This window comes from Notolepis coatsorum, assembly GCF_963971535.1.
Source record: "Notolepis coatsorum genome assembly, chromosome: 16".
In the NCBI taxonomy this organism is placed as follows: Eukaryota; Metazoa; Chordata; class Actinopteri; order Aulopiformes; family Paralepididae; genus Notolepis; species Notolepis coatsorum.
The window spans coordinates 105,708,508-105,726,253 of NC_140180.1; the positions used below are offsets into that span (position 1 = coordinate 105,708,508).

Genomic DNA, 17,746 nt, shown 5'->3' on the forward strand with positions numbered 1-17,746 from the left:
GATTGATTGAAAAGCAGTGACAGCTGGGGAATGTGATTGACAAGCGTGGGGAAGTGAGAGAACCAATCAGCGACGTCTCAGATGACGTCAACGGGGAGAAACGTGTGAACGAGGGAATTGAAATACTTGACAGAAAAAATGAATGAAAACAAAGCGAGGGTGGTTAAAGGAACAGAACGAGTGAGAAAGCAAGGACAGAAACCTCACAGTACCCCCCCCTCCACGGGAGCCACCCGGCGACCAGGCCGACCCGGCTCGTCAGGATGGGCCCGATGGAAGTCGGTGATCAAGCCGGGATCCACGATGAGCTGCCGGGAGACCCAGCTACGCTCCTCAGGGCCGTAACCCTCCCAGTCCACCAGGTATTGGAACCCCCGGCCCCGCCGACGAACGCCCATCAACCGGCGGACCTGCCACTGGGGGTGACCATCCACTAGCTCAGGAGGCGGTGGATCAGGAGCTGGAGGCATAAGGGGACTGAGGGAGACGGGCTTAACCCGGGAGACATGGAACACGGGGTGGATGTGCATGGATGCAGGAAGCTTCAGGCGCAGGGCCGCCGGACTGAGTACCTTCAGGACCTCGAAAGGACCGACGAAGCGAGGGTTGAGCTTCTTGGCCGAGGACCGTAGCGGGAGGTCCTTCGCGGAGAGCCACACCCTCTGCCCAGGGCGGTAAGTCGGCGCGGGAACCCGGCGCCGGTCGGCACCACGACAGGCGCGCTCAGATGTCCGGAGCAGCGCGGTCCTGGTGATCTCCCAAACGCGACGGCAGCGGTCGAGGTGGACCTGCACGGAGGGAACTGCCACTTCCGTCTCCAGTGCGGGAAAAAGAGGGGGCTGGTAGCCCAGGGAGGCCTCAAAAGGGGAGAGGCCGGTGGCGGAACTGACCATTGAGTTGATCGAGTATTCAACCCAGGGAAGGAAACGGCTCCAGGATGCCGGCCTCTCGGCTGCCACACACCGAAGAGCAGACTCCACGCTCTGGTTCATCCTCTCCGTCTGCCCGTTTGTCTGGGGATGGTAGCCAGAGGAGAGACTGACCGTTGCCCCCAATCCCTTGCAGAAAGCCCGCCATACCTGGGAGGTGAACTGGGGCCCCCGGTCAGAGACGATGTCCTGGGGAAAACCGTGAAGGCGGAACACGTGGTGCGTCAGGAGGTCCGCCGTCTCGGCTGCTGAGGGAAGCTTGGAGAGGGCCACGAGGTGGACCCCCTTGCTGAATCGATCCACCACGGTCAGAAGGCAGGTGTTCCCCTGGGAGGAGGGTAGACCAGTGACGAAGTCGAGCGCCACATGTGACCACGGACGGCTTGGAACGGGAAGTGGCTGCAAGAGCCCGGAGGGTGCCTGGTGAGAGGCCTTGCTGCGGGCACAGACCGCGCAGGCCAATACGAACTCCTTGACGTCGTTCCGCATGGTGGGCCACCAGAAACGACGAGCCAGGAAGGAGAACGTGCGATGGACGCCTGGGTGGCAGGCGAACCGGCTGGTATGGCCCCACAGCAGTACCTGGGACCGGACAGAGTCAGGGACGAAGAGACGGCTCCTAGGGACGTTGCTTGGAGCACGTTGGAAGCGTAGGGCACGCCTCACCACACCCTCGATGCCCAAGGTGATGGCTCCAACCACTCGGGCCTCCGGGATGATGGGAGATGGGTCCTCAGAGGGTGGAGCCCCCTTGGAGTGCATCCGGGACAGGGAGTCGGCCTTCGTGTTGCGGGAACCGGGGCGGAAGGTCAGCGAGAAGTCGAACCGACTGAGGAAACTGGCCCATCTCGCCTGCCGACCGTTGAGGCGCCTGGAAGCGCGGATGAACGTTAGGTTCTTGTGGTCCGTCCAGATGGTAAAAGGCTCCTCGGCACCCTCTAGCCAATGACGCCACTCCTCCAGAGCAGCCACGACCGCCAGTAGCTCCCGATTGTCGGTGTCGTAGTTCCTCTCGGCGGGGAGGAAGCGACGCGAGTAGAAGGCGCAAGGATGTACCTTCTGGTCGGAAGGAGAACGCTGGGATAGGACAGCGCCCAGGCCAGAATCCGAGGCGTCCACCTCCACGATGAACTGTCTCTTGGGGTCAGGGTGGAGCAGGATAGGAGCGGAAGTGAACCTTCTCTTGAGGGAGCGGAACGCAGCGCATGCCGCTGGGGACCAGTCGAACGGCAGAGCGGGGGAGGTCAGCTTGGTAAGAGGCTCCGCCACTTGGCTGTAGTTCCGGATGAACCTTCGGTAGAAGTTTGCGAACCCGAGGAAACTCTGTAACTCCTTCCGAGTGGTGGGTTCCGGCCAATCCTCCACAGCCTGGATCTTGCGAGGATCCGCTCGGGTCAAGCCCTTCTCCACGATGAAGCCCAGGTAGTCGACGGAGTTGGAGTGGAAACGGCACTTTTCCGCCTTGACGAAGAGCCGATTGTGGAGGAGGCGCTCCAGCACCCGGCGGACATGCAGGATGTGTTCCTCGAGGGTCCTGGAAAAGATAAGAATGTCGTCCAGGTACACCACCACGAACACCTCCAGCATGTCACGGAGGACATCGTTCATGAGTGCCTGGAATACCGCCGGGGCGTTGGTGAGGCCGAACGGCATCACAAGGTACTCATAGTGGCCCCTGGGGGTCTTGAAGGCGGTCTTCCATTCATCGCCCTCACGGATACGGACAAGATGATAGGCACTTCGGAGATCCAGCTTGGTGAAGAACGAGGCCTGGGTCAGTGGCTCGAAGGTGGAGCTCATGAGAGGTAGGGGGTATTTGTTCTTGATGGTGATCTTGTTGAGCTGACGATAGTCGATGCAGGGTCGCAGGTCCCCATCCTTCTTACCAACAAAGAAGAACCCGGCCGCCACCGGGGAGGAGGAAGGCCGAATGAGTCCTGCTTCCAATGACTCAGAGATGTAGAGATCCATAGCCTTCTTCTCCGGGACAGTCAGACTGTAGAGGCGGCTGCCGGGAAGGGGAGCCCCTTGGCGGAGGTCGATGGCGCAGTCATAGGGGCGGTGAGGTGGAAGGGACTGAGCCCTGGTCTTACTGAATACCTCCATGAGGTCGTGGTACTCGGGAGGAATGGACGAGGGATCCGGGGGCAACTCACCAGCCGGTCTCCGGGGCGGGGGACAAGACGCCGCCTGTAGACAGCAGGCGTGACAGGAGGAGCTCCAGCCCCTGATGGTACCGGAGGACCAGGCGATGTGGGGCTCGTGCAGCGCGAGCCAGGGCCTACCCAGGACCACCGGGACAAGGGGGGATTGGGTAATGAGGAACTGGATCCTCTCTACGTGGTTCCCAGCAATGGTCAGCAAGACTGGGCCGGTCCGTTGAGAGATGTCGGCCAGGCGGTGTTGGTCCAACGAAAAGATCTCCAAGGGCCTCACAAGGGCCTCAAGAGGTATGTTGGCTTGGGTGGCAAACTCGAAGTCGAGGAAGTTCTCGTCTGCCCCAGAGTCGATGAGGGCCTCCACCGTGGCACGTTGGTCCCCCCAGGCCAGGGTGACGCTCATCAGATGGTCAGGTGGTGCGCGGCGCTGGGAATGGGAAAAACGGCTCACCAGGATCTCCCGGGGTCTTGGTGAGCCCGATCTTTTGGCCGGGTAGGGCAGTCGGCGATACGGTGTCCCGCACCTCCGCAGTAGAGGCAGAGACCGGACCTGAGCCTTGCCTGACGCTCCGCCTGGCTCAGATGAGAGCGTCCCAGCTGCATGGGTTCCTCCTCGCGCACCGGACGGGGAAGCCTGTTACCATCAGTAGTGTTGGGGACGGGGCGTCCAGGAGTCCGGGGTGCTTCAGGAGGTGACAGTCGGGTCCTCTCGCGCCTTCTCTCCAGGAGGCGTCCGTCAATACGGATGACAAGGCTAAACAGCTCCTCGAGGGAGTCGGGCACCTCCCTGGTAGCGAGCTGGTCCCGGACTGCGTCACTGAGCCCCCTTATGAAGGTTAGGCGAAGAGCAGGTTCGTTCCATCCACTCTCCACCGCCGCCAGTCGAAACTCCATGACATAGTCCGTCACCCTGCTGCTCCCTTGTCGGAAGGTCCCCAACCGGGCTCCAGGGTCCAGACCTCGGGCTGGATGGTGGAACACTCTGCGGAGCTCCGCCACGAAGTCTGGGTAGGAGAACAAAAAATCTGCTTCCATTGCCCAGGAGGAAGTGACCCACTGGGCAGCATGGCCTGAAAGTAGGTTGGTTATATAAGCCACTCGGGACCCATGAGCAGAAAAACGGCTTGGTTGATGACGGAAAACCAACTCACATTGCATGATGAATGTGGCACACTCCTCGGGATTACCGTCGAACAGCCGTGGGACGGAGAGAAGGGGTTCCCGAGGTGCGAGATCTGCTGGGGCTGCGGGGAATGTTCCTGAAGGGTGTGAGAGATGAAAAGTATTAACGGCGTCGCCCAGCGAGTTAAGCTGGGCGAGAATCTCGGACTGTTGTCCCGCCATAGCGGCCATTGAACCCTGCATAGGCAGGACCTGGTCCCTGAGGTTCTGCACCGCAGCCGCAGCCCGCTCTAGTTGGAGACCGTGATCCCTGGTCAACTCGACTTGAATTGCAAGTGCGGTTCTGACCCCCTCTGTGTCGGCTGGGGTCGTCATAGTGGTTGGATCGTAATGTTATGGTTTGACACCGACCCCAAACGCTAACGACACAAGAGAGTAGGATTCAGAGTTGCCAAATACGAGGGCTTGTTTATTTGGTAATAAGAATAAGTGAAACAGGGAAAGCAGGTCAACAAGAACAGGTACAATGAACAAGGGGCAAAGTTCTGCTGCTCTGCAGCTTCTCCCGGAAGGGTAGTCTTGGGAAGCAGGAGCAGACCTCTGTACCGCTCTGCAGAATTCTCACGGCGGATCTCACAGATGTTGTGCAAGACCGAGAGAGGGAGAGAGGGAACGAGTCAGTGACAGAGCAGACTTGAAACGAGCAGGAGGACAGGGTGTAATATTCTTCGTGTTAACAACACAGTGATGTGCAAGATTCCAAAAACAGCCCAAGTGAATATCTTCATGTAAACACACAGTGAGCAAAAATCCAAACACTGTCCAAATGTGAAATAATATCTTCGTGTAAACACACAGTGAGCAAAAATCCAAACACTGTCCAAATGTGAAATAATATCTTCGGCGTGAGCAAACACACAGAGGGAGGTGGAAGATCCCAAAAATATTATTCCATAAAGGAAAGAGCAAAATCGATAATGGCTGGGTGAGTGACTGTTTGACAAAAAGGTGGTAGACTTCAGTGTAAAGGTTACACACGAAAATCGGAAATAGGTCAAGACAGTCAATCTAGAAAAACTCACCCAGACGAGCTGCGTAAAAGGAACAGGAACAACAGAGGAGGCGAGCGCGCGCCACGGAGCAGGTATCCAAGCGAAGGCTTCTAGGAATTCCTGGAGAACAGCACAGTGAAACAGCAGCAACGGGGAAAAACATCCAGCGACAAATCAAGACGATCCAACAACTTAGGGTGGGGAAAACGGGGTATAAATAATGAGGGATCGATTGATTGAAAAGCAGTGACAGCTGGGGAATGTGATTGACAAGCGTGGGGAAGTGAGAGAACCAATCAGCGACGTCTCAGATGACGTCAACGGGGAGAAACGTGTGAACGAGGGAATTGAAATACTTGACAGAAAAAATGAATGAAAACAAAGCGAGGGTGGTTAAAGGAACAGAACGAGTGAGAAAGCAAGGACAGAAACCTCACAAACACAAGCTTTCATATAGTGTCCGTACCTGGGCCCTCATTCATCAACGTGGACTTTGACCTTGACCTACTTCCACACGTAAGCACGGAATTTAGAACTAGCGCACGCACAGGGAAGTCGGCATTCATCACACGTGCGTAAGCAGGCTCTACGCACACCTGTCATGATGAATCCCACCTTGGCCCTGCGCCGCAGCTCGTGCACGCTTTCACGTATTTGCATACCAAAACCGCCCCGACCAACCAAATATGGTCAGGCCCTCCCCTTCAAATACCATGAGGGAATCCCTGTGCGTGGAATGTTGGAGGATGGCAAAGCGAACGAAAAAGAGAAACTACACAGACACCGAGGTGGAGGTCCTCGTAACGGAGGTGGATAAATAAAAGGCGGATTTGTAAACGGTGATGTCAGATATCAACGGCTCCCTAAGACCATTGCTGCAATTCTGCCTGGACAGCTCAAAATACTAATAAAGACCGTTCGTTGACCACTGTTTGGCGTTGGTTGTGTTGTGTGTCATTATAACCGTGCTGTACAATATGAATGCCTTTATTAGTTGTGTTCGATTGGCTATATGATTTTTAGAGGCATCTATTTTGTTGTCGGCTAATAAAGACCGCGCTGGAATATGACTGCCTTTTCCCGTGTTGTTTGATTAATACCCACGGATTAAAGTTCTCCTCAATTCTATTCCAAATCGCGATGGATCTCCCGTCAATTTTCTACCTGCTGCATGATTTCTAGAGGCATACTACTACAATCTATTTTGATGTCAGTATTGGGTAGCCTATATAAACAATATAATACGAGAGCATATACAAGAACAATGAATCTCACTGCATGTATGATGTATCCTGCCTTTCAATACATGAACTTGAATTCCATCATATAGTCTGTCCACTATCTGCATGGTGTCATTGCAATGCGTTTTCTATTCTTTCTTGTACAGTAAAAAGGGGGAAGAACACTATATTCATATGACTTATTCTGCTTACAGCTTCGAAATTCCACTTGTTTCGTTTAACGTAAAGCCTTTTAAATATAATCAAAACGTTCCCGTGTTTCGGCGGTCTGTGCGCAAAATAATAACGAGTTGAGCTTTATGATTTATGATGAATTGAAAATGGGGGACCCTGATGTAAACAGGACGAAAGTTGGTCTGCATCCCCAATTAACAATTGTATGTACTGAGCTGTACTGTACTGTACCCATTCTGCAATCTGTTAATAAACTTTTCAATCAATCAATCAATCAAGCTACGCGGAGCGCAGTCAGTCAGTAGCCTACACCCCGTATATTCCGATAACGCTATATAAACCATGAATGAATGAATGAATGAGAACTTTATTAACAGATTGCAGAATGGGTACAGTACAGTACAGCTCAATACATACAATTGTTAAGGGGATGCAGACCAGAGAAAGACTTTCGTCTTGTTTACATCAGGGTCCCCCATTTTCAATTCATCGTAACATATATGACATGCTGCATTCATTCTGAGAGAAAGATCTATTATTCCAAATGCTATTTATAGGGTTTTGACCATAATTACACTACTGTTGCTATTTTACAATGAACTATAATGAACTACGGTTCATAGAACATCCAGTGTTATTATGCACAGAAGCTCATTTCCTTGTTGTAATAATATATTCTACCACTGGGCGCGAGGTACGCCAGGTCCGAAATGTGCGTAGATGTAAGCACGAAGTCAAGTTCAAGTTGAAGTTGATGAATCCCACTCTTTGCTTAGAAATGATCGTACGCACGGGTTACGCACAGATCTGTGCGTAGAACACGTTGATGCATGAGGGCCCTGGTCTCTGATGTAATGCAAAAAAAAGAATCCAATTTATGATCGCCATTCCAGTTATCCACAGCGATCCTGTCTCCGACGTTGTTGGGCATTGCACTTCAACGGGCGGGCGCGGTCAGTAGTCCAAACCATCCCTACAAGCGTGTGTTTTGCCGGAGTGTTTAGGACCCGCCCGCACGCCGCAGCTCGGTAGAGAAAAGAAACAAACCTGTTTCTAACGGGGTGCAATAATGGCAGAAGGCGTTATAGGGTGGTATAAGACCGTCTGCCAGCTCAGACACACTCAGAACAGTATGCACAAGGTGCCCCGCTGAATTATGAATTTCAATTGCGATTAAAAGAAATACCGTGAGAAAACGTAGATCTACGTTTCTGTGACGTAGCTGGCACTCAACGGTTGGGCGACAGAAACTTAGTTCTACGCTAACGGCACCCAACGTGTTAATGGTTTGAAACGGGGGGGAAGAAGTGTGAAACTTGGAATTTGACCATGACATATAACATAAAAAAATATTTCCTTTTGAGTATGATCATTTTTACCTATACTTTACTTTTTAAGAATTATACAGGTTTGGCCCTGCCACTCGATATGAGACATATCGGTCCTCTTCCACTGCTTCCCTCACTGTCCCGTCATCCAAACTTTAAAGTTTTGGTGACCGGGCTTTTTCACGAGCTGCACCCAGACTTTGGAACACCCTCCCTCAGACTGTCCGAGACTCTCCCTCACTCTCCACCTTTAAATCCCGACTCAAAACCTACCTGTTCTCCCAAGCATACAACCTTCCCTACCCATAACCACCCTCCTCCAACCTACCACCTCCCCTTCCCCTTCCCTACTTTCTCTCCCTCTCCTGCCCCACCCTCCCCTCGGTTCCCCTTACTTCCCTGACTGTTACCCCACTGGACTCTGTATCTGTTACTTGTTACCCGTGGTTGTATGCCCTGTGTATTCATACTGTTGCTTATTCCCTGTGGTTCTTTGTTTCTGTTTCCTTTGTTTTGCGTCTTTGGGTTCTTGAAAAGCACTTTATAAATTAAATGTATTATTATTATTTATATACCTGTCTGCTGGATGTGCCTCGACAAAGTATCCTGCGAACGGGCAGTAGATCCTGGGCTGCAAGGATTTCACCAGCTGAGCCTTGTAGTTCAGCAGCTTCTTCCTTTCATTCTTGATGAACTCTGCTTTCCAGGCCTCTAAAAGTGGGTCAAACGTGCCAATTATTGAGAGCAATCTTGCAAACATTGCAAATGACAAAATCACCTTAATGAATGAAAGGGTTAACCTGATGTTGTGTGGCAGTGAAAGGGTTAACCTTCTGTGTATTGTCACAGTGAAAGTATTATATGTTATTGCACATCGTTGCGGGCAAGACCACCCGCATTTCATTGTATACTTGTATGCCGTGACAAATAAATCTCTTGACTCTTGACTTGACTTAACTTAACAGTTTGGTAGTGCGGTAGTGAAAGGGTTAATTAAGTGACTTACACACCACACAACAAGCGCACTTATTACACACACTGCTGTTATTTACACTGTGGAATCTTTTTAATTTATCCACTGTTTCTTTACCGTATAGTTTGTATAGATCGTTGTATATTGTTGTCTATAAATCTACTATGATTGAGGAGCTGGGAAAAACAAGCATCTCATGCCTTTCTGAATGTATGTACATTTTAAAAAGCTGTGACAATAAAATAATCTGAATCTGAATCTGAATCTAAATCTGAAATGACATCACCCCCATCCCTGTTTGTCCCCAGTATTCACAGATGGTGGCTAAGAGGAGGACGAGGAAAAAGCTGGATGCTATATTGGAAAACCCCTCCCACCCCCTCCATGAGGAGCTAGCCAAGATGTGGAGCAAATTCAGCTATAGACTTATCCCCCCACGACACCACAAATCGCCTCGAGAGCTAACGGCTGGTGAACTTGAGAACTGACTATCTGACTCTTAATAATAAACACTGCACAGACTCCTGTTCTACTACTTACTACTGTTCACTACTACTACTGTTTTCACTATTATCATTACTACTCGCACTTTGTTCTATGTTCTATTATTATAACTACCTATCCTATCTATCCCCCGATGCTGCTATGACACTTGAATTTCCCCATGGGGATTAATAGAGGTTGACAATACATTTGAATCGAGTCTCGTTTTGAACTAGTGTACGTCAGTGGCCAATCAGAGCGCAAAACGCGAAAGTGGAAGCAAACATGAGTTAGGATAAGAATAGACGCGACCAGGACACATACCCCACCGGCTTCCCACCTGCTAACACTGCCAATTGTGTTAGTAGGGACGACTGACCATGCCGGAGGTACCGCTGACAGCTGGATTCGATCCCAGAGTCTCTGCGAGTGCATTCTCCACTGCGCTACCCAGCCGCTCCAAATTTGGCTTTTTAATCAAAGACAAAATTACTGGCAAACAGGAAAGGAAAAACACTGTTCATTTTCGTCATAGACACGGGAAAAAGGGAACCTTGTCTATTGCCCTCTGTGGGACAATATTGATCTTTGACCTCGAAACTATCACCTGTGTATTTCCCCCCTTGGAAAGTCATGGGGAACCCTGAAGCCCCCCCCGCAAAGTCACTCATCATCAGGTCCACGTTGTGGGGCAGCCTCCCCCATTGGGCCTTGTGCAGTCCACGGTGTTCAGAATCATGTGACCTGTTGACGGTAGTAAGAGAGGAAGTGTAAATGGACTTGTGGTCTTGTGTAGCTCAACGAGTACTAGCCTGCACTCCACCCACCCAACCACCTCCAATGTACAGTTTCCCACCCCACCTACCCAACCCCCCCCCCCCCCCCCCCCCCCACCTACCCAGCCTCCTCCAATGTACAGTTTCTTTCCCCTCAAATGTATATACTCTCTTTTTAGACTCCTTTTGTACACATAAACAGTACTGTATATTTGTAGTTCTGTGCCGTTAGAGGCTCTGCTTGGCATCACATTGCACTATCTCGCGTACGTGCACGCGTACTGAATAAATTCCACAAATGTACCTCTAATACCAGTATTAGTCTGACCACACCCCTCATCAGCTTACCTTCATAAGCAGGTGTGTGGTCACCTGCTCTCCTCCTTCTCGCTTTCACCACAAGGAATAAGTGCCTCGGTAGATCCCCACACTTGACACCATGATGGAAGAAATTGGATTAGGAACAGCTTTGGGAAACAAGGATACGTTGACATCATATCTTTATTTTCTCTCTCACTATTTTTCGAGAAAATACGGCGATATTGTCTTCGTACTGGAGTGTCTAGAAGATGATGATCATTCTAAAAACCCTCCACCGGTTTTTCGTATTGGGAGCACGCCGCTGCATGCTTCTCAACTGCAGTTCCTTGCTGTGTTTGTTGGGGTGAAACCTGTCAGGCCACAGCTGAACTGTCGGACATGCCGCTGTTGTGAGAAGCGGTGCGTTCCAGGTTGGGTGAGTAGTGTTTGCTGGCAGGCTCCACTTGTCTGTTAGTGCTATGGGGGCTACTTGACAATGTTTATGGAAACCGGCCCCAGGCTAGGGTCCTTTGTTCAGCCACCTAGGCGACAGGAGACCTTGGTCTGAAGACCATTATAGTTTTAACTAGTGGGCCGCGACCATTGACACTGGTGATCCCTGTGTGTTTTGGACGAGTGGATTCTCTCTGTCACCGTGTTAAGGCCCCATCTTTCATATCCAAATGAGAGTATTCCTTCACGAGGGGATATGTGCATGAATGTGCGGTAGCGGCAGATTCATGTTCAAAGTCAGCTACACAGGCCAGTTGGTATTGTGCTGATTCCGTCGGGTGTGGTAAAATCACCGTTGTGAAGCGGTGTTGACATCTTGTTTTCTCTTTTCTCTTAAAAAGTGAGGAGAGGTTCAGAACGGCGGCCTGTCTGGGTGAGTGTTATGTCATTGTTTACATGTTCATAGCTTGCGGTTAGCCAGTCGGCTGTTAACTGCTGCGTTAGCCTGCTGGATCGCTGCATGGCCTGCTTAGGTTGGGCCTACTATTAGCCAGTCAGCTGTTAGCTGCGGGGCTAGCATGTCGTGGTCGCTAGGTAACGTTAGCTTGCTGCTATAGGCCATGGCCTGGCGCGGGGTAGCTTTGCTTCTCGCGCGCCGCCGTGAGCTCGCTTCTGATCGCGTGCGTCGTTAGCTCGGCGTCTCGCGAGCGGAAGCAGTAGCACCCGAACGGTTGGAGCGGCCGTTAGCTTGATGCTATTCTGTTGAACGTGCTTTGATTTTAACATGTTTTACACTCTTGACCACGACGTCATCCTTGACAGGGGATGTTTCGTCGACCCTGCCCTGAGCCAGGACGGCAAGGTTGCATCAACAGGGGACTGTAGTGCGGGTTGGGGCGGTGACGCTGCCCAGTTCGGACAACACAGGAGCGGCTGTGTTCCTACGGTGTCTGTGACTGCACTTCGCTGATCTGCGTTCCGGGTAGGAACGGGGTTGACCAGACCTCATAACACGTCTTCTGGTTTTACTTTGCTAAATGTATTGTGAATAACGGTGTTTTTCCCAAAACGTGTGTTGCTACAATGCATTTAGGATACGTTGCGGGTTATGTGTGAGCTGTTTTTGTCACTGGCAGTTAGCTTCTCCGTGCAAATCGGGATGTAATGATCTGGTTGTTGTGTGAGAAACATCATGGTGTTTATATGTACCGTGTACTCACAACTAAGGTAACTAACCTATGAAGCTATGCTTGGTGACAAGTGAGTAAAAGAATGTTCTTTCTCAGACTGTGATGACAATGAACAGTGTGTTCACATATTAACAGGTTTTCCTGTTTTAACTGGCCGTATTGAGGGTAAAATAGGAGGATTGTGTTTTCCCCCCCGGTTCCCTGGGGACTTTTTCATCCTCCTATCAGACATGTTTGTGCACTATTTGTGTCTTTTGTGTGGTAGGGATGCGATGTAACTCTTAGCTTGATTGCTGAGGTTGTGCTAAATCTGCTGGAGAGACTTATTTTCCTAAAAAAAGAAAATGGTTTGGTTGCTGTCATGTGTGCTTAGCAAGGCCTGTGGCCGATACTAATCGAGAATGATGTATTCTCTCATTGTGAAAAAAACGGCGTTCCTCTGTTGAGTGTTTTTGCCATTTTTTGTAGGTGATGATGGGTTGTGTGTGTCATGTGACCTACAACTGGGTTGGACTGGCCACAGAAGCACATGTGTATGTTGGACCGGGGCTCTTAGAGCCCTCTCTATTCTGTGTTTTTCCTTAGTAAAAATCAGATAGCAGGTTAGCTCATGCGCTGTGTGGAGCTGTAAAACGCTTCATAGAGTTGACTATGACTGTGTCATATTCTCTTTTTGTCATTACATCGTATCATGGGTGTGGGGTCGTAAAGGGGTGAACTGGTAACCTTTCCTCTCCCCATTGTTTCTGTCGGTCAGGGGTACACCCCCTGTCCTTCAAGGTTCCCGTCACGTGGCGGTTCGGCACGTTACGGGGGGGGGGGGGGGGGGGGCGGGGGGGGAGTTCCTGGTCCCACGGCCTGGTATATTGGGCGTGTGCACCGCAGGAATTCCCCCGCCATAGAGTACGTCACCGTGCGCGTCTCTGTTGGTAGGATTTCCGTGTGCTGTTCAGGTCCATGTGATGGATCTGTTTTCAGGGGGGGTGGTCAGGGCTCCTCCTCAACTAGCGCCTATTCAGGCCTTCTGTGAGTTCGGACTCCTTCTTCCATGTGAGGAAGCCTCCATCAGAGTACAGAGCCTTCCTCCTCAGATTGTCAAAGTGAGTGGACCCTCTAGAAGGGTCCTTTTCTATTGTGTGTGTATTCGATTCAATTCGTTTATTGAGTGTGTATGGGTTCAGTGCCTCTTCCCCGGAGAGCCCTAAAACCAGTTTTTTTACATGGCTCAAGGTGCAATATATTCTTTTCAATCTGTACAGCTCGCGTGGGAAGTCTCTCTGGGGATCCCCGTCTCCTTCCTATGGGAGGGTGGTGGGATGTAAAAATGTGAACATTTTTTACCCCGGCTGTGTAGACTGGGATACATACTGTTGATGCTTCCTTCTTTTCTATTCCAGAAGTGTTGGAGTTAGGGAGTGTCACACCCCTCTTGTCGTTCCCCTGGGCGCCTTGGGGATTCAATGACAGGTCTAAATAGCCTGTTCATTGATGGGGGTGTGTCCCGACGCACGTATAGTGCTAGCTCGCTGTAAACAGGCGATTGACTGGCACGCCTTGGTTGCTTGTGGTTGAAACAGCGTTTTTATAAAGCAACTGAGATGGGGGTTTTTCCTCTTCCGACGACCACATCCCATGACCTGGGTGGGTTGTCGACGGATTCTCGTTCATGTCTGGGGGATGATGACGGAATGGATCTGAACATATGTGGAGGGGTCTCACGCCCTTGGGGTGGGCCACCAGGCGCGGTTCGCCCGAACGTCTGGGTGGCGCCTTCTTTTCATGTTAAGATCGACACGCATATCTGCCCTTCTCCTGGAGTAGGCATGTCGGCGTGGTTAGGGCACGGGACTGGTTCTGGTCACGCTGGTCCAGGTCAGTTGAACCCGTTGTCCGCCGGGGATGCAGATCTGCTGTTCTGGTACCCTGAGGGACTTGGGCTTTTTTCAGGGGGAAAAATGCCAGGTCGGTCTGGGTGTCACAGGGTTAAGCGCTATGGAGACCCTGGTTGGGTATGTTTTTACTCAGCACTGTCGTAATGGCTTACAGCCATGCCATTCTGTACACGCTCGATCTCGTCGGATCTCGGCCGCTACACAGGTTGGTCCTGGTTAGTACTTGGTTGGGAGACCGCCTGGGAATACCAAGTACGGTGTGCTTAGGGGCTGGTTCTCTATTATTTTTCGCTCCTCTCTCACGCATGGCGAAGAGGGGCCTGTGGGGGTGGTTTTTTGACCTCCTCTGGTGACCCTGTGCTTCCCGTACCGCCAGGCCCGGTCCGAAGTGATGTTTGCGACCCGTAGGCCTGGGTTAACCCTTTTTTGAAAACTGAAACACTTGTACTGCGGTATAGCCGGTGTATACCCGTAGGTGTGTTTTGGAGTTTTTTCTTGAGGGGTTATAGGAACAACCACCGCATTGGGTAACACCGAGGTGGTTGATTCCCTGGTGTGTTGGAGCAGTGTCAACTCCCGGGTTCACCGGTTGAGGGTGCCCCTGCACGTTCATGACGTCTGCCAATCATGTCAGCCTTCTCTGCCTCGACCCCTCTGGGTGGGGGTTTTTAAATGGAGGCTTGGTCATGCAACAACGCCAGCATACGCCCCTTCCGCCGGGGCAGCTGTGTTCAGCTGTCCCCTCTGGCGCCTGTCTCGTCCGCAGTCTCCAGGCTAGGGTTAACAGCCTGTTGCCTGGTTTTTCCCCGGTGCGCTGCCTGCTTCCGTTGGTTAACTTCTTTTTTTTTTTGTGTGCTTACGGCCATGCTGACTGCCTGTTCTGCAGGGTCAGTGTGCCAGGCGGTGTACTATTGGGGGGACGGGGCCCGCTCGGCTTACGGCCATACCGACCTGAACACGCCCGATCTCGTCCGATCTTGGTAGCTAAGCAGGTTCTGGCCTGGTTAGTACTTGGTTGGGATACCGCCTGGGATTACCAGGTGCAGTAACTGGGGGGCCTTTGTCCGAATACGCTGGCGATGTGGGGGGCGGGGCACTACGTGCCCACCTGGTGGGGTCTTGATGCTGGCATCATGGACTTCTCCGGGCCCCCATTCCAGGGAGTCCAGTCCTTTTGGTGGGTCTGGGTCTTCCTTCGCGCTACGCTGCTACGGCCTTGCCACGGGGTTGGGTTTGCCCTTGACCCCGTGATTCTGGGGGCGGTAACGAGGTTGTTCCTCCGTTTGTTCCCGGGTGGCATGCGGGTTGTGCGTGTGTGTAGTCGTGGGGTCAAGCCACGGTCTGCTCACCCTGTGCGTTGAGTTGCTTGAGTGCCTCTTCGCACGGTCGGGTCCGTCGCCTTCCCGTGAAGCCCCTAATAGGGGGGATACCCTCCATTAGGGGGGGTCGGGGGGGCTCGGCCCTCCCTGTTCTGATGGTTTTGGGGGGCTGTCAGCGGGGTGTATTTGTCAGCCAGCGGCTCCGCTTGGCCTCCCATTGTGCAGTGTGATGCCAAGCAGAGCCTCTAACGGCACAGAACGCTAGGTTATGACTATAAGCAAGTTCTGTTAGTTAGAGGTGACGCTTGGCATCAGACGGCCGCTGCAGCCCTTGACCTCACCTTGTGGTGAAAGCTTGGGAAGGAGGAGAGCAGGTGACCACACACCTGCTTATGAAGGTAAGCTGATGAGGGGTGTGGTCAGACTAATACTGGTATTAGAGGTACATTTGTGGAATTTATTCAGTACGCGTGCACGTACGCGAGATAGTGCAGTGTGATGCCAAGCGTCACCTCTAACTAACAGAACTTGGTTATAGTCATAACCTAGCGATCTGGTATGTCATAAATGTCTAGATGCAACAGTACTGTCTACCTGTATGTCATGTATGTTATGATGAATTGAAAATGGGGGACCTTGATGTAAACAAGACGAAAGTCTTTCTCTGCATCCCCTTAACAATTGTGTGTATTGAGCTGTACTGTATTGTACCCATTCTGCAATCTGTTAATACAATTTTCAATCAATCAATCAATGATGCGGCGTTCAGACTATGGCAGTAGACGGTAGCCTATATAGGCTGACAAATATCTGATGTTCATCGAGGAGGGTAGATGCAGGATATGTCACTCTCTCCGTCATACTGCGTCAAGTGATTGGGGTATAACACACACGCAGGTCCCCAAACACTCCACCAGCCCAATCTGAGCATGTGCCTAACGCATGTGCATAACGCCCATCTCCTATTGGGTGGCTTACTGGTGATTTAGCCTCCAATATATTAGCCTTGATCTTCATCATGGCTCACCACCATTTAAGTCATATCCTCTTCTGCTACAATGTGTAGAGGGGAAATCGAATGTTCTCATGTGCATAGCGCCACATAGCGGCTCCAATTTATGCTGTAATGAGGTTACTGATACACAAGTGGCAGTAATGTAGAAGATTCAGTGTAGCAAAGTGTGGCAACTGGACTAAGAGAATGAGATTGAGTATAGTAATAATAATACTAAACTTTATTTGTATAGCACCTTTCATACAGAAACTGCAGCTCAAAGTGCTTCACAACAGAAACAAGACAGGCATAAAATGAGCACATAAAGTGCAGACATATCAAATCACAGTTTTTCACATTAGGATCTAACATCCCAACAGGCCACCTTGTTTATGGTTTGATTCAGTTTTAGAATAGTAATGTGCATTGACTTTCGCTCTGGCACTCTGATTTATGTTAGATGGGTTTCATCAGTATTTCCCTTGTGATAAGCAAAGCTACTGAATGTAGAGAGGAGATGGGGGTAATATTGCATGCTCAGATTGCGTTGGTGGAGTGTTCGGGACTAAATGTATGGAAATACGGCCAAATTGTAACTACTCCAATGTTTGACGCATGCAGCGTGAGAAGTGAAATTCTTTTACTGTTTGAAGCACAATCTTAGGGGGCTCATACAGAACCAAGCATTTCACTGTAATGTAGGCTACATGTACCTTATATGGGACAAATAAAACAAAACTTGAGTTAAAACTTGGTCACATCATTACCCTCCTTGCCATTACCCTCCATTACCCTCCTTGCTGATAAGCGCGGAAGCATACTGTACCGCTGGTAGACAATAGGAATGTCACACCCCTACATAAGTATTGTGGTATTTCCCCAAAAAGTTATGTTGGTGATTACAATGATGGTAGTGACCAAGAGATTATGGAAATACCATGGTAAATGATTTATACAATGGCCAGTACCATGGTTAAAACTGAAATGACCATCAAACTACCATGATACATTTTCACAAGGGACAAACCCTGAACTCTTATCATATGAAGAAAAAACATTCACCTTTATAATCAACAATGATGCAAGTATCCATTTCAGGATGCACATCATCCATCAGGATCATGAACCTCAGATGCTCGTCAATCTGATTTAGAGAAAAACAAGGTACCATTAGACAAGCCTTGAGGCAGATGGATGCACACAAAATGATTTCTCGCACCAATATTTTGTATTTGGAATTTGGTATTTTGTATTTATTAGTTAAGTTTGAACCTGTATTTATTATTCCTTATTGTCTTGTCAGTAGTATTATTATTATTATTGTTGATGTTGATGTTTTTACACTTTAAGGACCAGCCACG

At 50.5% G+C, this 17,746-nt stretch overlaps 1 pseudogene across 1 annotated transcript in view; it reads right to left on the reverse strand.

Annotated features, from left to right (window-relative positions):
* LOC311242769 (cytidine monophosphate-N-acetylneuraminic acid hydroxylase-like) overlaps nt 1–17,746 on the reverse strand; it is an 80,067-nt pseudogene that overhangs the window by 24,917 nt on the left and 37,404 nt on the right. Inside the window, exons 7-9 of the transcript in view lie at nt 17,448–17,529; nt 10,069–10,205; nt 8,581–8,716 (exon numbers count right to left, since the gene is read on the reverse strand). The product of the transcript in view is annotated as a cytidine monophosphate-N-acetylneuraminic acid hydroxylase-like (transcript). The remainder of the gene's footprint in view (nt 1–8,580; nt 8,717–10,068; nt 10,206–17,447; nt 17,530–17,746) is intronic.